At 42.0% G+C, this 19550-nt stretch overlaps 1 long non-coding RNA gene across 1 annotated transcript; it reads right to left on the minus strand.

The window, feature by feature from the left end:
• Positions 1-9557: 9557 nt before the first annotated feature.
• LOC114012718 (uncharacterized) lies at positions 9558-10694 on the minus strand. Its single transcript, XR_003555375.2, has 3 exons — positions 10539-10694; positions 9908-9940; positions 9558-9624 (listed from the first exon to the last, which is right to left on the minus strand). It is a non-coding gene; the product is annotated as an uncharacterized LOC114012718 (long non-coding RNA).
• Positions 10695-19550: the final 8856 nt, after the last annotated feature.

The following is a 19550-nucleotide window of genomic DNA, read 5'->3' on the forward strand; positions in this document are numbered from 1 at the left end:
AACTCCAGGGAAATATATTTCTGGATTTACACATGCCTAGCCAGCAGAAAATGTAAATTGAGTTGAACAGTATTTAGCTTGCTCATAAAAGGCTTTTTTTTCCCTTTAATTTATGAGAAAAAAATAATGAAGTCTAGATTCTGTTGCTCATACACATCTTACGTAGTACCACATTCCTCAACAGACCCTACTGAAAAAAGCTACTCATACTTTTTCACTCAAAACATACAGGCAGAAGTTGGTCTGCAATTAGTAATGGAGGCAACAGAAAGTATTTCTTTCAACAAACATAAGCACTGTAGGTTATTTGAAGGAGTGACAGTAGTGCAGTATTTCAATTGAGTTTAAAACAACAGTTATTTTTTTATATATTTGCAGTTTAAGTGCCAGGCTTTTTCTAAGAAGAAAGCAAAAAGACTGTAAATATTCTTGTCACTGCTGTATTCCAATTAGTTTTAGAGGAGTGAAAGGCGATACATTAAAACAACCCCATGTAACAGCGGAGAGTAAATACCCTACAAATCTGGAAACTCGTCCGTGTAAGCAACAAGGACTAGTGCGGAGTAGAACACATACAAGGAAAAAAGTGCATTGAAAGAAGCTTGGGTTGTTTTTAATTTAAATCCATGCCTATTCAAAACAGTCATATCTGAATTTCTAAGAGCAAGCAAAATCACTACGCATTTACCATACTAAATGCCTTTTTCATCAACTAACAAAATAGAACAGATACAAATGAACCAATCAGGGATTTCGAGTGAGCTATCAGTGTTAGAAAAGCTACTCTGCACATTCCAGTTGAGTCACCACAGAGAAGCAGGGGAAAAAAAAAAGAGGGGGGAGGGGGGGGCGGGGGGGAAAGGGGGGAAATAAATTACTGTGTGCAACTCCATCTGCAAACTGCTTCTCCCACACTGGTATGTAATAAAATGTGTTGCTAAGATACAAGCTGCTAAAGAAGTTCATTAAAGGACACTTTAAACAAAGCTGCCAGACTCTTTTCCCTTTAAAGACTGCTTATTTGGTTCTGTCCCTTGTGTTTATAATTAGATCCTCTATATGAGAGATTGTGCTCCATTCAAGCCCACTCAGCAAAGAATGTTAATAAAATAACGTAAATAAGGCACTGGCTTAGGTTGTATATATTTATGGGCTATGGAGCTGTTGATAGAAATACATCTGGATTCCACTTTTATTTTTAAATACAAAAGAAAGCTTTTTCCAAGTAGTTTCTCCCCAGGCTGGAAAGCAGAAATGTCAGCTTCTGCACGCAGCACTCTAACCTAACTTTCGGAAAATATTTTCAGGCAAAGAAAACTGGCATCTTGCCTAAAGTTTGGAGTTTCTAAGATGCCTCTCACTTAAGATTTTATTGCGAGCCTTTGTTATCTACACTGAAATAAAGGCCAAGAATGTTTATGTCTTTCACCTGGCAATCTTTATCTTTGTCCATCTGTATATGAGTTCTTAGATGTGTGTTAATGATTTGCAGAATTTCCTTGATCTTAATATACTAACGACGCAAGTTTATTCTGTCACTTTTTATTGCCAGGAAAGATGTGCTATCAAAGAGGTCTTTATCTGACCTTATATAAAATACTTTTAGTCTCCGTAGTAACATCTTCATGGCAAGTGTATTTTGGCTTCTGTTTTGGTTGAAGGGAAAAGAATCAGCAAGGCGTACTTTGCATTCACTCATTGTGGTGAAATTATATCTAAAGAAATAATTTCATTTATCTGTTTGGCACTTAATAACGCATGAGATGCATAAATCACAGATGAGAGTTAGTAACAGTGATTATATAGGAAATGTTACTTGTCACTTTGTAACCTGCATCTCATATTAAATTCTGTATCACAGTCCTCAGTATGTATATATTTTTAATTACATTTTCAGGCTCATTTACATGCGCATATTGGCTTTCTGCCTGAATGATATCAAAGAGAAAGACCTTATGCTCACACCCAACCACACACACAAGCACATTTATACACAGAGACACTCAAGTCTGTACATTTCTAAGAATGGAAGCTTCCCTCGTCTTTCTCATTCTTAGAAAAGCTTTGGTTCACCAATAAATCTTTAGGCAATCTTAGCTGATTCAAAGCGCTTTAGAAAAATGGAAAATTACAGAAAATGCAGGTTAATCTCTGCTGCATGTCAAAAGTATCAATGACTCTCACTTGACTCATGTTAATAAAAACGTAATATACATTTTCACTTTCTGTAACCTTCTAAGATTTGTCATCAATGGCTGAGTTTGCGCAAAAAGGTTATTCCATTCCTTCTTTCTGGATAAGAGGTAAGCTACATCACAAAGTACGAACGTGATCAAGGTAAATCAATGTGAAAAGGAAAACAACCTATACAGTGTACAGATTTAACTTCGGTTTCAAGTCCAATTGTATTCTCTTGATTAAATGCAAGCAATCAGACAAACTTTCAGGTGAACACACTGTTCTTGCCACAGCCTCAGTGCCTAGGCTCTTACGGCTAAATTCCAACTCTGAAAATAAGATTGCCCCTCAAAATGTCAAATTAACACCACCCCTCACATTTACAGAGTTCCCAGGTACTTAGTGTTTTGATTTTACTTCAGCCCCATTTAGGGCCAGTTCACTGGTTTACTTCCATTCAGTCAAAAGGGTCATTTTGTAGCATAAATATTTAACTTGTGTATATATTTAGCTCCTCCATCGGTTAAAAAAATAAAATACATCCTCCTCTATTTTTCCACTGTCTCTGTATATTAACCAGAAAGGTCTGCCTGTACATGTGCAAAAAAGCCCTGTGATACATATTAGATTTCAATAGATGCTTACTATTGGCAGTTGCAGGTTGTAGCTAGAACTAAGCCGCATCAGCAATTTCATATGACACTCTGGAAATTGCTACTACATAACAATAAGTAGCTGATTCAAAAAAGGGAGGCAGGGGGGTGGGGGGGTGAGTAGAAAGCATGTTTAAGGAAGTGCATTTTGGCGCAAGAAGAATATTTCCAAATAAAAAAAGTAGTACCACCTTAAGTTAAAAAAAAAAGAAAAGAAAAATACTGTACATGTATTTATATACATGCATATAAGGGAAGTGTGTTTAAGGTGATTCAACGATAAGGACTGGACAGACCAATTTTGAGTCTGTTAGGTTGAAATAACTGTCTACTTTAATGGCAGAAAGAGAAATTTGCATTTCAATTAGTCCAATTCTTTTTTTGTTCTTCTTTGTTCTTATCTGAAACTTGCAGCCCATTTTCATACTTCCCTTACCTCCAACTACTCTGCGTGTACAAATTGCCCTCTTTGACATCGTCACCACACTTATACCATTTTCCACGGCCTTGTCTTATCGATTTGCAAAGTTCTACCCTTTAACTCTATTGATTAGAAATTGTGTTGATGCTTCAGATTTTGTTTTGGGGGGTGGAGGGGAGAGGGAGCTATGATTTTATAATCAAGTACAAAAATACTGCATGTTTTATCTTTGATCACAAAGAGAAAGGCATAGAGGGAAAAGTTAAAAGTAACTCTGTATTAACGTGCCTTTATACGCCTTCATGCTTTCAACTTAAAAATCAAATCTGGAATGAGCTGAAAAGGGATTTTCTGCACTTGAACATACCAGAAGTGTTTGGAGTGATGCAGGATCCTATTGGAAATGTGATTTAAAAACACCATTCAAAACCCCTACTCTACCATCACGCTATGGAAAGGAGACATTTAGAGACCTATTCCCTGTTTCTTCCACAGGCAGAATTAGTCCACGGACCAGATCCTGAAACAAGGTGAACTGGTATAAACCCCTGACATGATACACTGTTCTGGATGAGCTGCACACACAGCATAAAACAGTGGAGAATGTGTTCCATTAAACCAGAGCTCTAGACAAAGACTCCTACAGAAGTACCACTTCTAACTGTCCATGCATCTACTAAAAAATTATAACAAATTCCAACTCCAAGATGTAGAGTTCCTATACAGTACTAAAGTTTCTTTGAAAGGGTCTCCCTACCGAAGTATCACATATATCTGAACAAATAGCTGTTTGCTGTGAGTATAAATTAGATATTTTACAATGTGTAACAGGTAGCAAGTACCGTTGGTGTAAAACCTGAAGTGAAATAAAAAGGTATTGTTGGCATAATTCCTTTTTCTGAATAGACAAAGGCATTGTAAGGAAAAAATTGCTAAATCACAGGGATAATCATCATAGCCAGCTCCTCTAATGAGGCATCATGGGATTACTGGAGTTATTATAAGAGTCATCTTATTGAGGAAATTCAAAGTTAATTGAAATCAATTGTACTGTTCTGACAGCAGGTGTTTTAAGTGGCTAAAATATCAAAGTGAACTCTTTAAAATGGTTACAATGAATGTAACATTCACTTTTCAACTCTTAGCCCTGCCAAGTGATATACTGTACAAGTACAGAAAAGTGTACAGTCAAAGAAAAACGCTGGAATGAAATAGTATTTCACATGCCAGTCAAGCAGCTCCCAAACAAAAGGTGGTTCTAACCCCCTCCAGTACACATTTTCATTATGGATGTGCAATTTCCATGAATCTTATAAGGGCAACCTAATGGAAGGCAGAAAGCCACAAGTATACATATTGCCATTGTGTTTCACCTCTGTGGAAATGTCCTTTATTACCCTTTTCCTCCAATATGAACAGGGAATCTCAATATGGTATTACTGAAAGCACAAACAGAACGCTAGGATTGCCATTATGCAAACTATATTCCCAAGTTTCTTCTCCAAGGAGCTGAAGGTAAATTCTTCCTCAGTTTTGTCACTTTTTCTACAGATGGCAAAGCAACCAATAAATTACTCATTGATTCTAGCAATTAAAAAAAAAAAAAAAAAAAGAACCAAAGCTTTCTGAATTACAATCCAGAACTAATCTTTACTTTGAGCCAGTAAGTTCATTTGACTCTGCAGTTGTTCAGGTTTCCCAGTAAAGTCAGAAGGACCTCAGTGTGTGGAAGAACTGCAAAGTGAAGCCTGTATTTAATACTGGTTGTCTTTGTGTTTAAAGACTCAACTCAGTAATTGAAAAGTTTAATACTTCAACTGGGAGCTCATCACCCTGCCTCTCTCAACTTCAGCAAGTCATACATAGACGCAATTCTTGCCATGACAAACCAGATGCTCTATGTACCTTGGGACAGAGTTTGACAGGAGGTTCAACTTGATTTGGAAATGCCTTTCAGGTTTTATCTTAGTTTTCACTGAAGCTTATAACCCATATTTTACTTCAACAATTTTGAAAGTACCAAGCCATATGAAATACTGAGCTTTGGCAAATGTCAATAATTTACCCTTTAACATGTGTAAACAATGCTGCCATTTCCAGATACAGCGCAGCATGAATTTCAACAAACCAAAAAAACACTTCCTCTTTTTCCCCAAAACAAAGATACAACACCAGTAAAACCAGACATCTTGAGCTAAATCATTTCCAACAACTTGCATAAGAACTGTACTTAAAATTAAAGAATTCTAACACTTTCCACAAACAGTCTTTGCTGGTGATCACCACAGGCAAAATACAGTCAGCGATTTAATTTCAGATATACTACCCAAAAATACAAATGAGCAATAACACAGGCTGGGAGAGTCTGCTTGAAACTAATGTTGATTTTCTGCATAGATAGTAAATTATGGTAAAGAAATGAGGCAGTGCACAAGTGAATGGCATATACATAATGTCTTTCAGGAAGACATATTTTTATTACTGCGCTCCAGGACAGGCTGTGTGAATTCAGAGTTCATCGCAGTTGAAAATATAGTAGCCCACACATGCTCATTGTTGATTTTTAAGACCTGGTCTACCACCCAATACTTACGTCAGTAACAAGTAACTTCCAACTGGAGGTTAAAGCTTTGTTTATTCGTTTATCTTGATCTATTAATTAATAAGACACAACTTTCCAAAATTAAAAGGCCCTTAATGACTCTTTAAGGACATAAAGAAAGCAAGAAACATGTGCAGCAGAGCACCTCTGGTGTGCTTTTAAGGCCAACGCTGGCTCTTATGATAGCTCTTTTATTTACATATAAATGCTTGTTGCTTGACAATTTAGATAAAAATGTTACCGCTGCTCTGCATGTGCTGTAGATTGAAGGTGTAAAACCACTGGACCAACTAATGGAGTCTTCACACATCATATCTTGTTAAAGAAGAGGTAACCCACTCTCAAATGCTATTACAATTCATCAAAAATATAGTATATGAAAGATACACTTCTAACAAAAGTCTAACTTTTGTCTTTCTGAGTTGGATGCCAAACTAAGTACTGATTGAAGCTGCACCATTTCAACAATGAAAATTATTATTCTAGAGTACTTATTTGAAAACACTGAGAAAATATTAAAACTACATTGAATTCCGTATTTCTCTAAACCACCAACATAAAAGAAACATCTATGACTGGCATGGGATCCTTAAGTTGCAACTTAAAATCCCACTGTGCATAAAAGTCTACTTTATACATTTACCTCATGCACCAAAAGTTGAGTTTGTCATTCAGTTCTTTCTGTCTTTATTTGTAACTTTCAAGAAAAGGAAATATTGCCACAAATGCCAATGGCTACAATGGAAAACTGATGAATAGAGGTACTGAAAAATAACACTCACTCCTGCTATATTTCTAACAGATGTGGATGATGTGATCATCCATTCATTTTACTATCTGTTTCATCACCCACATGTGCAGTTTAATTGAAATGCAATTTCAGCATCTTTTGTATTCAGTGCATGCACAATCAAAGGTATACATTATTGAATTATGAATTAGTTGTGCCTAAACAAATCTTCGGGGGGGCTAGGAGGGAAGGAATGTAAATACGTATGTAAAAATAACCTACCTATTTACACTGCCTACTTAAGTTTACATCAGTGTTTTGCTATAGCCACAAAAGTAAGAGCTTGAAACCACTCAACGGCTCCAACATTAGCCTATCTATTGTCTCAGCAGCCTTCAGTGCACCTTCTTCATGTCCTCAAGAACTGATAGTTCATTTATAAGCTATTACCTAAGGAGCAACTACCATTATAGCAAGTCTGTAAAGTTACACAATGGTTTTGTGACTTGGTCAACAGCTAAGACCTCCAAGCTCATTCCACTTGTGACCCAAGAAAGATTTCAGTTTAGACCTCCAGAGGTGGCAGTCTGGAGCCAGAGGACACCACATCACTGGCTACTCTTATTTATAAGCTCTTGTTGCACAGGATGTTGATATCAGCAGAAGAAAACTAGGATTTTGCCTAAAAACAGTAGGTTTCCTGTTAGGCCAGATTTGCTGTTTGCACAATTTTAGTATTTTATGTTTAATTACTTCATAGTTTACAGATTTATTTATAAGATTATGAGGAGGGTAACTCATAAATATACGACAATTGTTCACTAGTTAGTTTGGATTGTACATAAATATGTTGCACAAGCTTAGCAAAAACCTTTTTTCACCAAGCTGAATCAGAACATTCAAACTGTATTTTCAAATGTGTCTCTCTGCCTTATCTAAATTCCAACATGACACATAATAAATAGCTTCTCATTTACTATCATCATAAAAATTTAAACAGCCTTGAAATAGTTGCTACAATACAGTGGAAAATGATCAAATGTATGTCCTAAATACCCACTTAGAACAGTAAAACTATTTCCATATTGAAGAAAGAACACATAAAGATGCATTGTTGCAGTAAAGGCTGTTACCTTGTTTAAAAAAAAAAAAATCTTCTACTCAGTATAGTAGTATTAGAGTCAACAACTTGCTGTTTTACACTGCAAAAAAAGGACTAACAGCCCTTAGCTATCATGTAGTGTCAGATTTGCTTTAAAAAAGAAAGTATCTGATTTGATTCTATACAGTGATTAAACATCTTTGTGCTCTGCTGAGTAGGGTATTCTATCCCCTCCCCCCTCCAAAAATGGCATCAAAGCAATCAAAATGGTAATGTTCAGCATGAATGGGGCCCCATCCCCCACCTTCAAACTCTGCAGACTTTTCTCCATGTTAGAAGAAACCAACACCCCTTCCTCACAAAATGGAAGCTTCCACTACCAAATTGAGAGTGCTGACAAATTCTGATTACAATAAACTGGGAGGAAAAGGGTGGCATATAATCACCATCACCTATGGGCACAGATTATATATGCACGGATCACTTTTCAACTTTAACCACAACTCCAGCAAAACAAAACAAAACAAAACAAAAAGGAAAAAAGGGTTGGAATCGCACACGTGCCCCCTTCCCCTCTCCCCTCTCCCCCGGCGGTCCCTCGCCAGGAGGGAGGGAGGGAGGGAGGGAGGAGGCGGCTTTGGGGCTGGCAGCCCGGCGCCCCGCAGGCGCTGTCCCCAGCCCTGGTGCTGAAAGGGCTGCTGCATTCCGGAGGAACGGCGCTCGCTCCCGCCGCCGGCGGGGCCGGGAGCCGAGGGACGGGGAGAGGAGCTCAGCACGGCCGCGCCGGCCCCCCGGGGAGGTGGGGGGGTGGGGGAGGGGGGGGGCAGGAGGGTGTGGAGAGTGAAAGTTCACCCCTGGGGGGGGTCGAGCCGGCAGGTCTCCCGTCGGCTTTGTCAAGTGCCCTTCCCGCACGGCAAGTGGTGGGAGCGGGGACAGGAGAGCGGGGGGGGGCGCGGGCAGTTCGCGGAGTGTGAGTGCGAGTGTGCCGGCGTGAGCGTGCGCCCGGCGGCGCGGCGCTGTCCGCGGTGCTGAACGCCCGCCGCCCCCCGCCGCGCCCGGCAACTTTCCTCCCGGGGGGCGGGGAGCGGGTCACGGGCGGAGCAGCGGGCCCGGGGGTCACTCGGCACAAAAAGAGAGATGAGAAAGTTTGGGGAGGGCAGGGGGGAAGGGGGGAGAGGGAGGAAGGAAGGTTTCTGATTTGTTTTGTTCCCCTCCTCCGGCTTTTTTTTCTTCCACCCCCCCACCCCCCCCCCACCCCGGCAGCTGAAACAGGTTAATCTGTTTTTATTCGTATTTTTGGAAGGGGGAAAAAAGTGAAAGTGCCTAAGTGAACTCGAATCAAAAGCTAACACGTCAGATCAGACCAAGGGAAGAGAAAGGCAAGTGGGGAGGGAGAAAAAAAAAAAAAAAAAAAAGAAGAAAAGAAATAAAATAAAGTGATCAATAAAAATCAGTTTTGTAATCAAACCCAGAAATGGCTCCAAACTGGGCTCCAGCCTCCTCCCTCCCAACTCTTGCTCTGCACATTGCACGGAAGTGCACAAAGTAGCCCAAGACAGGAGAATTTTCCATATTCCTAAAACATGTCGACCAACTCAAAATGGACGCCTCATTTTTTTTTTTTTTACGTTTTAACTACTGCTTATCTTTTTAGTACTAGTACTAAAATCATTCTCTACCCCAGCAAGACATCCGAGAATCCGACCTCATTTTGAAAACATGCATTTTCTTACTTTACGCTTAGGAAAAAGGATGTTATATTCTCCGCTGTCGGTATTTTTCAGCTAACGCAGACACTTTTCGGATGTTTAGATAGTGCATTGTAAAAACAAAAAGAAAAAACAAACACAACTGAATCGATCTGTTCCTTACTTGTTTCTCATTAAGAGCTGCTATTCTTGATTGCCTTTCATGGATTTGTTTCTTAAGATCCCCGTTCTGCAAAAACGGCAATAAGATGCATATTAAAGGCAAAGTGTAAACTAACCCCTGTAATGAATAAACTTGCGATCTAGAAATTGTTCAAAGGCAAAACCGTTCCACCAAAGCCGTACGAAAGCATGCACACACAAAATACCCTCCTTAGTAAGAAAGCTCAGTGCAGACTACAAAATGAGATCTCTTACTGATAAAGTTTCTCATCCTGCTGTCCCAGCACAACTGCGCTTATTACAGCGGGGATAAAATACTGAAGAAGAGAAAAAAAAGGATCTGCATTTACCTGTGGATCTTGCTTCATCTGTGCAACTAGTTTCTATAAAAAAAAAAAAATCACCCCCAAAAAAGGAGGAATTAGAAACTGTTTCAAGTTTAATGGATTTTTTTAAATGTATGTATGTGTGTGGACGGGGGAGGGAGGGGGGTAAGGAACAAAGAGGCAAGTAAACACTGCGAGTCAGTTTCAAGCAAAGCTCATAAATATTCAAGTCTCGTCCTAATCTCTCCAACACACACGCACACACACTCGCACACACTCGCTCACACTCACGCACACACACACACACACTCGCACAAGCACCCACCGCAACGTTAAGTCCGCATCTCCACAACGCACACACACACAAAAAAACTCAGCCAAACAAGCCGCAAAACTACTTTGGCGAAGTGCTCGCCATTGCCGCGGGGGGCCGGGGGGGCCCGGGGGGGGGCCCCCGCCGCGGCCCCGGCCTCCCCCGCCGCCCCGGCCCCGGCCCCGCTCCCCCCCCTCCCCTGATCGATAGACCCTGCGACAAGAAGCAAAGGCTACTTGATAAGCATGCAACACTGGCTCCCTTCCGATCCTCCTCTCCCTCTAAAAAGCACCGGGGATAGAAAAGCATTTTTTATTTGCTTATCATTTTATTTTTTTTTACCTGATGACATTGGATTTCCACTTTTAACGCCTCTTGCAAGCTGTGTAGCTCCATCCCTGCAACTTGCCAGGCACTTTCCTGCCACTTTCAGATCCGAATGAAGTTTTTTTGTTTGTTTGTTTGGTTTGGTTTTTGGTTTGGTTTTGTTTGGCTTGCTTTTTTTTTTTTTTGCCCCCTCCCTTTCTTTTTTTTTTTTTTTTTTTTTTGGCTTTTTTTTTTTTCTCTCTCGCTTTTTGCAACCGACCCGCCAGCCAGCCAGGCAGCCACCCCTCCCTCCACGGAAAAAAAAAAAAAAAAAAAAAAGTAATTAAAAAAAAAGAAGGAGGGAAAGAAAGAAAAGCCAGGAAAAATTAAAAAAAAAAAAAAAAAGGAAAAAGGAATGGCAGTAATAATAATAATATTAAAAAAAAGCGACAACAACAAGCGAAAGAAACAACTACTCAGTCTGCAAAGCAAGTTCTTTGCCTCTTTGCTGGGGACACAGACTCATCACTCACTTTCCGCCAAAGTAGGGGGGCCCCTCCCCCCGCGCCCCCGCCCGCGCGCCCCCGCGCCCCCCCCCGCCGCCCCCGCTCCGCCCCGCAGCCGTTCCGCCGCCTCCCGCCGCCCCGCCGCCCCCGCCAATGGGGACGGCAAGGGCTGAAAACGGGAGGGACTATATTTCCTCGGAGTGCGCGCCTTGATTTCACTTTGCCTGGGGAAAAAGTTGTGCCTCGGCTGCCAATGCTAATTCGGCGGTGCCCGGATGGAGCGGGGGGCAGGGGGAGGGAGGGGAGGAGCGGGGGCAGTGAAGGCTTGCGGCCCGCGCATGCGCACTGCGCCGCCGCCGCCGCCGCGCCGGGCGAGAGAACAACAAAGTGCCGGAGCGCGCGCGCGCGCGCGCTCCCCGGCGCGAGGGCCCGCGGGGAGAGGGGCGGGGAGAGGGCGGAGCCGCGGGGCGGGGCGAGCCCGCCCCACCCCCCGCCCGGCACTTCAGGGCCGCCCCCCACCCCCCAGCCCGGCACCTCAGGGCCGTCGCCGGCGGGGTGGGGGTTCTCCGTGGCGGGGCAGCGTGGCCCCTTCCCCTCGCTGCCCCGTGGGTGTGCGCTGGCGGCTGCCCAGGCCGGGGTAGCCCCCCCCCCTTAGCCAGGGACAGGTCCCAGCGGCTGAGGAGGGGGAAGTTTCTCCCAGTCCCACTCCATCAGGATCCCCGGTACCGGGCCGCCTCTCCCCTTCCCCGCCCCGGCCGGCACGGCAGCAGCTGCCAGCCGGAGCAGCCGCGGCTCGCCCCGTCCCGCCACAGGCCGCTGGCGCCTCCCGCTGCCGGCCCGGCCCCGCGCGCGGCGGGCCGTTGGCGAGGGCTGCGCGAGCTGCGAGCCCGCCGGCGGGAGGCTCGCGCCCCCCGGCAGCGCGCCCAGGTCAACCCGCCCCCGCGCGCCCTTGGCGGGCAGGCGCTGCCGCGCCCGGGACGGTGCGTCCGGCCCCCGCCGCGCTGAAAAGCGAAGTGTCCCCAGGGGCGCTGCGGGGTCTGGGGGTTCCAGGGCTGCAGCTCGCTGGGGGCACGAGCACCCGCACGGGGAGCTGCGGGGGGGAAGCGGTGGGGTGCGTGGGACGCTGGGCCATGCAACGCGATCAAAGAAACTTGCGGCCGAGGGCTGGCAGCTCGGCAGCACGGCCTTCGGTCGGTTGCTAACAGCAGCGACAAGACCCAACGAAAGTACACGAGTACCTGATAATACCTGACCTGTGAAGTAAGGTGAGAGAGCAGGCTAGGCTTCTGAGCAGTTACCGAGAAATTTGAAGTGGCTTTAAAAAGGCTAATGAAGCATTCGAACTTAACTTTTGAAAAAGGGAAGCCTGAAGGATTTTGTAAATTGGGAATGTTACCTTTGTTACCTCTGGCTGTATCAGTGCAAACCTTGTGTGAGTTCAGAATCAGCCCATCAACAACTGACTAAACTAGTCACGTACGATTTCTCTATGCATTACTTGTTAATTCATTGGCATTATGCTGGTTGATTTGTTTTAATGCATATTTCATTGGTAGAGCAAAGAAACTTTTTCTCAACATTACAGAATAGTCACTTGTTCATCAGAATAAAATTAACAATTACTGCTAGCCTAACTTATTGCAAAGAAGTGTACAATTTTATGACGTTACCTGCAAGGTGTGAGAGTTATTGTGTTGTCCTTCCCACATCAGTGAGATGCCAACAGGAAAAGCGTAGACATTTGTTTCAACCTGCTCGCCATTCAAAAATTGGTTTATACGTCCCCAGTGCTATGATGGGTCACAGATTTTAATTGAAACATAAATTATAAATTATAAAAACATAACAAAGTACATTGCTTTTCATTTCTTGAGACTGCTTGTATTGTTTTCTAGCAAAGTTGTGTAAAATACATTAATCTGTCAAATACATTTATGCAATAGCATTATGCAATCATTTATAACAGCTTTATGCAATGTACTTGAAGATTATGGTGGCAAAAGTCATCCTGCTTGCTGGAGGCACAGGAGAGCTCAGTGAGCTTCCCTTACGTCTGTTCACCTGCATAAGGGAGTCTTACAGTTAGGCTGGGAAATGCAAAGGGAACGGGAGACCAAGTAGGACAGCTGGCAGTGTTGCAAAGGGGTCTGCTTAAGCATCGAGATTTATGATCACAGCTAACTAAAAAAAAAAAGTCATGTTATGTGAACTGTGACATATCATGTGATTAAGCACATTTTTCATTGACCCCTGGAAAGATTATCCTTGCTCTTAGAAGTTGTGGAACTTCAGAAGTCCTCCAGAAGAAACTGTACCCCTCCTTTCCCCTGGTGGTGGAGATCATGTTCAGAGCCTGGATGGGGACTTTCACATACAAAAATATCCTGGAGAAAAGGTGTGCGTTCTACAGCGAAATGTGAGTGTAACCTCTCTGTTGCCAAAAGTTTTGTTGTTTTCCGTATGACATTGTTTGGATAAATAAGGACTAAGAGGGCAATTTTACAAACACAGCTCATGAAAACTTTATGAATGTGAATCAATTTGATAATCCTTCATAATAAAGTTATGTGCACAAGCATTTCTAAATCAGACTCCTTTTCTGCAAAAAAGTTATTGCAGCAATGTATTTGACAGATTGACCTACCTTATAGGATTGCCTAAAAATGCACAGTACGGTATCAATAGAAGACCAAAGAAAAACACATTTTGTAACAATATTTCCTGCATACAGCATCTCAGGACCAGTCATTGTATGAAGAACACAAGATACCCAAAATTCTTTCTACTAATTCATCTAATTACAGGTAGCCCAGAATCCAACACCTGAGAGTCAAATCTTACACTTCAAATCCTCACAAGAGGTGATGATGTTCCTTCCTTATCAGATGCTATTATTGATTCAGGAGAAGACTTGCAAAGCTACAAAGAAAACAAGGCATTTAATTGCTTTGGTAATGCCATCTTTCTATTATAATTAACTTGGAAAATCCACACCCACACATACCTTTGTGTAATATGCTCCCTCTCTTTCCTCCAAAGAGTACTACAAAGATGTGGAGGAATAAAGTACTGGACAGTGATTTGTAAATACAATCAATGGTTTTGTTGCAAATTCCATGCACTTTGAATTCCTCTTCCCAAACTGGCAAGGAAAAGTGTCTGAAGACAGTAAGATCATGGGCAGCTGAACAAGAAGGAGCAGCTGCTGCTCAACACAGGCTGCGCAGGGAAAATACTTGAAGTGAATGGCAATGTACTGTGCAGATTCATCTTTATACACAAGCCACTATAAACTTTCCTGTAAAAGCAAGGGCTCTTTCCGCAAGTGGGAATAGCCAGTGGTTATAAAACTTAGGAACCAGCCAGGTAAGAAAATGGAAGAGTGGAGACTGAAGCCACATTGAGAGTCTTAAGGTTAGATGACCTCTCCAAGATGTGTAGTTTCCCTGTATTTTTTTGATACCTCCATTCTACAATATGTTCCTTGCCCTTTTGAGATCATCTCTCCAGCTTAACTGAGAAGATGCTGTAGAGAACAGGAATTACTTTATGGAAATAACTTTTTCCTCTTCCCAAAGTCAGCTTAACCGGGGACTAGAGACAATGGCTATCTCAGTGAGACTGAGAGATGTAGCCAGCTTTTGTCTTTGGTGGAAAAACCTTTGGGAGAGGCAAAATGAATCAGGAACTTCATTCCCTGTGATTACCAGAGGAAAAGGAGATGAAGAACAGTGAAATGTGGCTGTCTAAGATATGCAGGAGGCTGCAACATTCATCTAAAGATCTGATCCTCTGCATTCATTTCTAAGTCTTTGACATCCTCTTTGTCTCATTACCTGGCGTGTCCCTAACCCCCCCAATTCCTTCACCAGAGCTGCAAATAATTCACTCTTCACAGATTCATAAGCTAGCCCTTCCACACAGCTGCAAGATTAATTGTGTCCTTTCCCTTCCTTTACTTGACTAAAATCAGGGTCACAGGAGCAGAACTTACTCCTCTCTGATTGTTTCTGCATCATGCATTTGAAAGCTGAGAGGACCCCAACTATTAATGACGCATTGTTAGATGACAACAACAACATTAGACTGCATTTCAATTCTTGTGGAGATTCAGTGTGGGGGAAAAGGAGCTTATCATACCAGCCACGATAAAGACCTCTGCTGAACTTTTGCAACTCCTATTTAGCTGGAATTCCTCAAGCTATTATTCCTTGTGTGCAAATTTCTTTCTCATCTTTTTGTCATCTCCGGGTTTTTTTCGGCACACTCTCAATTCCCTCCGGCTGCTGCTCAACTCACATACTTTCCCCAGCCTGATCCTGCTCCCTCAGATGGTTCTGGAAGTACAATGATATGGCAGCATCAGGTGCCTGCAGATGAGACAAGCATTTAAGATACTTCACTGGTCACCAACGGCGGTCCAACATCTACTGATCTTCTGACAATACAGACGAATTGTTTCACCTACTCCTTTCCCCATTTCCTGCCAGAAAATCTTTGACTCCAAATAATGTTATTCCTGTAAGGTAGAATGGAAAAGAATCAGCAAATCAGCATCTTACCAGATTTCTTGCACTGTTGATTATGACTATATAAAATCGTCATTTATGAACTATATGATGTAATGGAGAGTATTACATTTGAAGATAATCTAAAGTTTGGAGCGCAATACATATGCTAAAGGATAGGATGAGAGTTCAGAATGATTGTGACAAATTGGAGAAATGGTCTGACAAAGTGATCTACAATTCTATATGAACAAATTTTAGAGATTAAATTTATGTAGATATAATCAAATTCACAAATACAGAGATAGAGACTTAACTGCTTAGTGGTTCTGCAGGAAAGATATTTGAGTTTATAACGGATCACAAGCTGAATGAGAGTCAAAACTGTCAGGTTGTTGCAAAAAGGGCTGAGATGCATAAACAGGAGTGAAATTAAGATACAGGAAGTGATCCTTCTGCTCTGCTCCACACTGGCAAAGTCTCAGTTGGACAACTGTCCAGTTTTAAGTACCACACTTCAAGCAACATGTGACTGAGTTGGAGAGGAAGCAGAGGATGTTAGTGAGAGCAGTCAGAGGTCTGGAGATTGTTAATCTGCAAAGAGTTAGTTAAAGGCTTGGAGTTACTTAGGCTAGCAGGACTGAGAAGAGACATATTAACAGTCTTCAGACATATAGAAAGAGGAAGGGAGTAACTGGTTCTTCTCATCTCGGGGAGAGAACAGGAAGGGTTAGATTTACATTCCGGAGAGGGAGACTCAGACTAAACATCTAATGGCAAAAGTAGGTAATACTGCTACACATTCCCTTTGGAGATGCTGGAACCACTGGTAATGGAGATCTCTAAGAAGAAGTTAAACAAACAACCTCCAGAAAAGATAGGAGTGTTGTCTGATACTGTCTTGGAGGAATGAGAGAGGCAAGATAACCTCTTAAGACCTTTTCTGCACCAGTATACTATTATCCTTCTGATAATACAGCTGATGCACCAGTTTAGGATACCCTAAATTGCATCTACTACTGGCTCTCCTTCTTCCTTACAGGGTTCCTCCTGTTGATACTCAGCTGTCCTGTTTTATGGTTCACTCTCTAACTGGCCACATACAACTTACTCCCAGTTACCCAATTACAATAAATATTAACCTTATGCCTTGCAACCTATTACTTCTGTTGTTAAACCATCATAAATGCAAACTTCCCACTGATAGCTTAAATAGCAAAAAGAGAAAAAATTGGTTCCCTATGACCATATTCCAGTTACCAGGGTTTTTAGACTTCCAGTTGCCTTCATCTGGGGGCCGGAGGGGGGAGGGAGGGTGTTAAAAGAAAGAGAACAAAGGCTTTTTCTTGGTAATAATTCCAAATGTAAAACACAACTTGAAAGAAGTCTGAAATACTGCTAGTTTTTAAAGAAGTATCAAGACTTCTCTGAATGTGTATATTTTCTTGCTTTACTTTTTCCACATCTACAGAAATGATTTACACATACTGACTTCTGAGAAATACTCTTCGTATCAGTCTGAAAAAAGCACAAGATCCTTCCTTCAAAGACTCTAGAGGCCAGTAGATATAAATACACTCTCCAGGCTTTCTTTGTGAGAAAAGGTTCACATCAAAAACTGTGGAAACTACAGTATCAATGTAACAGAAGACAGGATGCTGTTCTAGGGTATTGCCATAATCTAAAAGCAGATACACAACAATTTCAGAGTGGAACCAACAGACAAAAGTACTCACTTTGGCCTGCGTCTGAAACTCACTTCTACAAAACTGGCATTCACAATGGAAAGTCTTGAGGCTTTCCCACAGCCTTTATCCTATCACTGTAAGGGCAAATTTCCTTCCTGCTCTAGCGAGGCGTTCAGGATTTGGCTTGTGGGATTTTTCTGTCATGCTACTTTCATTCATATCAGCTGCATCCCAGTTCTGGAACACAGATTTCTTCAACACTGAAGGGTTGAGTGCCCAGAAGACCAGATTTGTAAAGGTATTTACACCTCTGCGTTGGATCCCAAGCACCTTTAGAAATCTGACTTGTCCTGCAAAGCATCAATTAGTTTGTTTTCAGAAGGTGTTAGGTGCCTATACACCCTTAAAATCTGGCTTTTCCCTTGAGGTAGGAGCTCTTCATCTTGTGGTCTCAAGTCCATTGTTTGCAACGAAATGGTTTCCTTTCCATTATCAGCTGTAAGCATTTCTCTAGTTATAACAATCTCCCTTGTTCTCCCATTGTGTTATAAGCACTTTCCTGTTCTGCCTTTTATCCTGTCCTTCCATCTCTCTGTCACATTTCCCCTGATTTTTCCCAGCTGTCTCCTTTTAGCCTCCTATCTGAATCGCAGGATCAGACCTACCAAGCAGACTGAATCTCAAGACAGGATGAAATCCTATTCTATGTGCAGACAGCTCTTACTGACTTCAGTGGAAAATGCCTTGATTACATCTGCAGAAAAGATCTGGCCCTTTAAATGCAAAATGAAGCCAATATTTTTATGCATTTGAAAAACTACCAGTGGGTTACATGACAGTATAAATCATCAGCTGGGCTTCACTTTCATGTCAGTCCTTGGAAAGGCCCTCCCTGTGCTGTCGTGCCAACAGGTAAAAGGACTTCTGAAAAATGCAGACATTCCAATGAGAGAAAAAAATCTATTAAAATCAAAACTTTCGGCACATTTGCAAGTCTCAGCAGCACCACTCCCATGCTGTTTTTATGAAAAACAGCTGCATCAGTAAGCATAACATAGAACTTCAGGTAACAGGGATAAACATTACATTTCTCTCTCTTGTCAGGAGTGATCATGAAGAATTAACTTAAGTTCTGTTACTCATCCCCCCCCGAATCACAAGTTAGGTACACATGCCTTATGTGGGGGCAAAGAGGTAAAGCCAGCTCCATTCTTTATCCAATTTCTTTTTATTCCAAATACCAAACTTAGTTTTTGTATGCTGCTTCTCACATATCATGTACTCTACAGTGCCTGGTAAAGTAAATGAGGTCCTTTCGGAAGCATGATTCCCTGTAGGGGATTTTTGTGTTCATTTTCCCTGGGAAGAGTTAAAACAAAGAGTTTTCTTCTCAGTTGATTCTTTTTGTTTTGAAAGAACATTTTGAATCTCTCTAAATAGACTTTTATATCCATGTAAATGACCATACAAAGTCTCATACTGTAAAACCCAAGCTCTAGGACTGTCCCCATATTACAGAGCAGCCTGTATGGAAAGGTAGTGATGCTTCACATAGTCGGACATTTGGGAGAACCTGGAAAAGGCTTCTACTATGTCAAGAAATTGTACAGTGCAGCCAGTGCAGAAAGAACATCTCGCACATTACTCCAAAGAGGGGATGTGCTTGGGCTGAACTGCTGAAGCACGTCCTGAGAGTGTAACACACCCCTGATTTACACCTGTGGTGTCAGTGCAGTATAATCACTGCCTGTGAGATTTAAATCAATGCAGTGTGATTTTCAAAAGCTCTCATACTGGGCTAACTTCACTAACTTTGAAGTGAAGACTAAAATTCAAATGAGGTATAATAATGCTGAGCACTTCTGAAAATCCCTCCCATGAGCTTGAGGCTCACGGAATATTTTAAAATTTGATCAGCAAATTCTGGGTGTTTCTCTTCTTATGTTGGAAATGGTGCTATCTTTTCTTCTCCCAGAGAACCAAGTCACTTTGAGATGTAGCAAGTTACACACCTGAAAACAAACAGTTGCCAAATACACTAGCTGCTTTTTTTTTTTCTTTCTTTTTTTTTTTTTTAATTTAGGCTAAAAGCATAAGAGTGGGGGCATATAGCTAGTAAAGCATAACATTGTGTTGGAGTGTAAAAAGTTTAGAAAATAAACTTACGTCCTGCAAGTGACTTAGTCACTTGGACTTAGGATGCTCCAGCCCTTTCAGGATGTGTGCATTCACATCTCCTTTGAGAAAAAATCCTATCTCTGCTGAATAACATCTACTTCCAGACATTTCACACAAATCAAGGATTCAACAGGATATTGAAGTTCACAGCAAGTTCTCTCCTCACTT

The sequence above is a fragment of the Falco peregrinus genome, chromosome 6 (assembly GCF_023634155.1).
Source record: "Falco peregrinus isolate bFalPer1 chromosome 6, bFalPer1.pri, whole genome shotgun sequence".
NCBI lineage: Eukaryota > Metazoa > Chordata > Aves > Falconiformes > Falconidae > Falco > Falco peregrinus.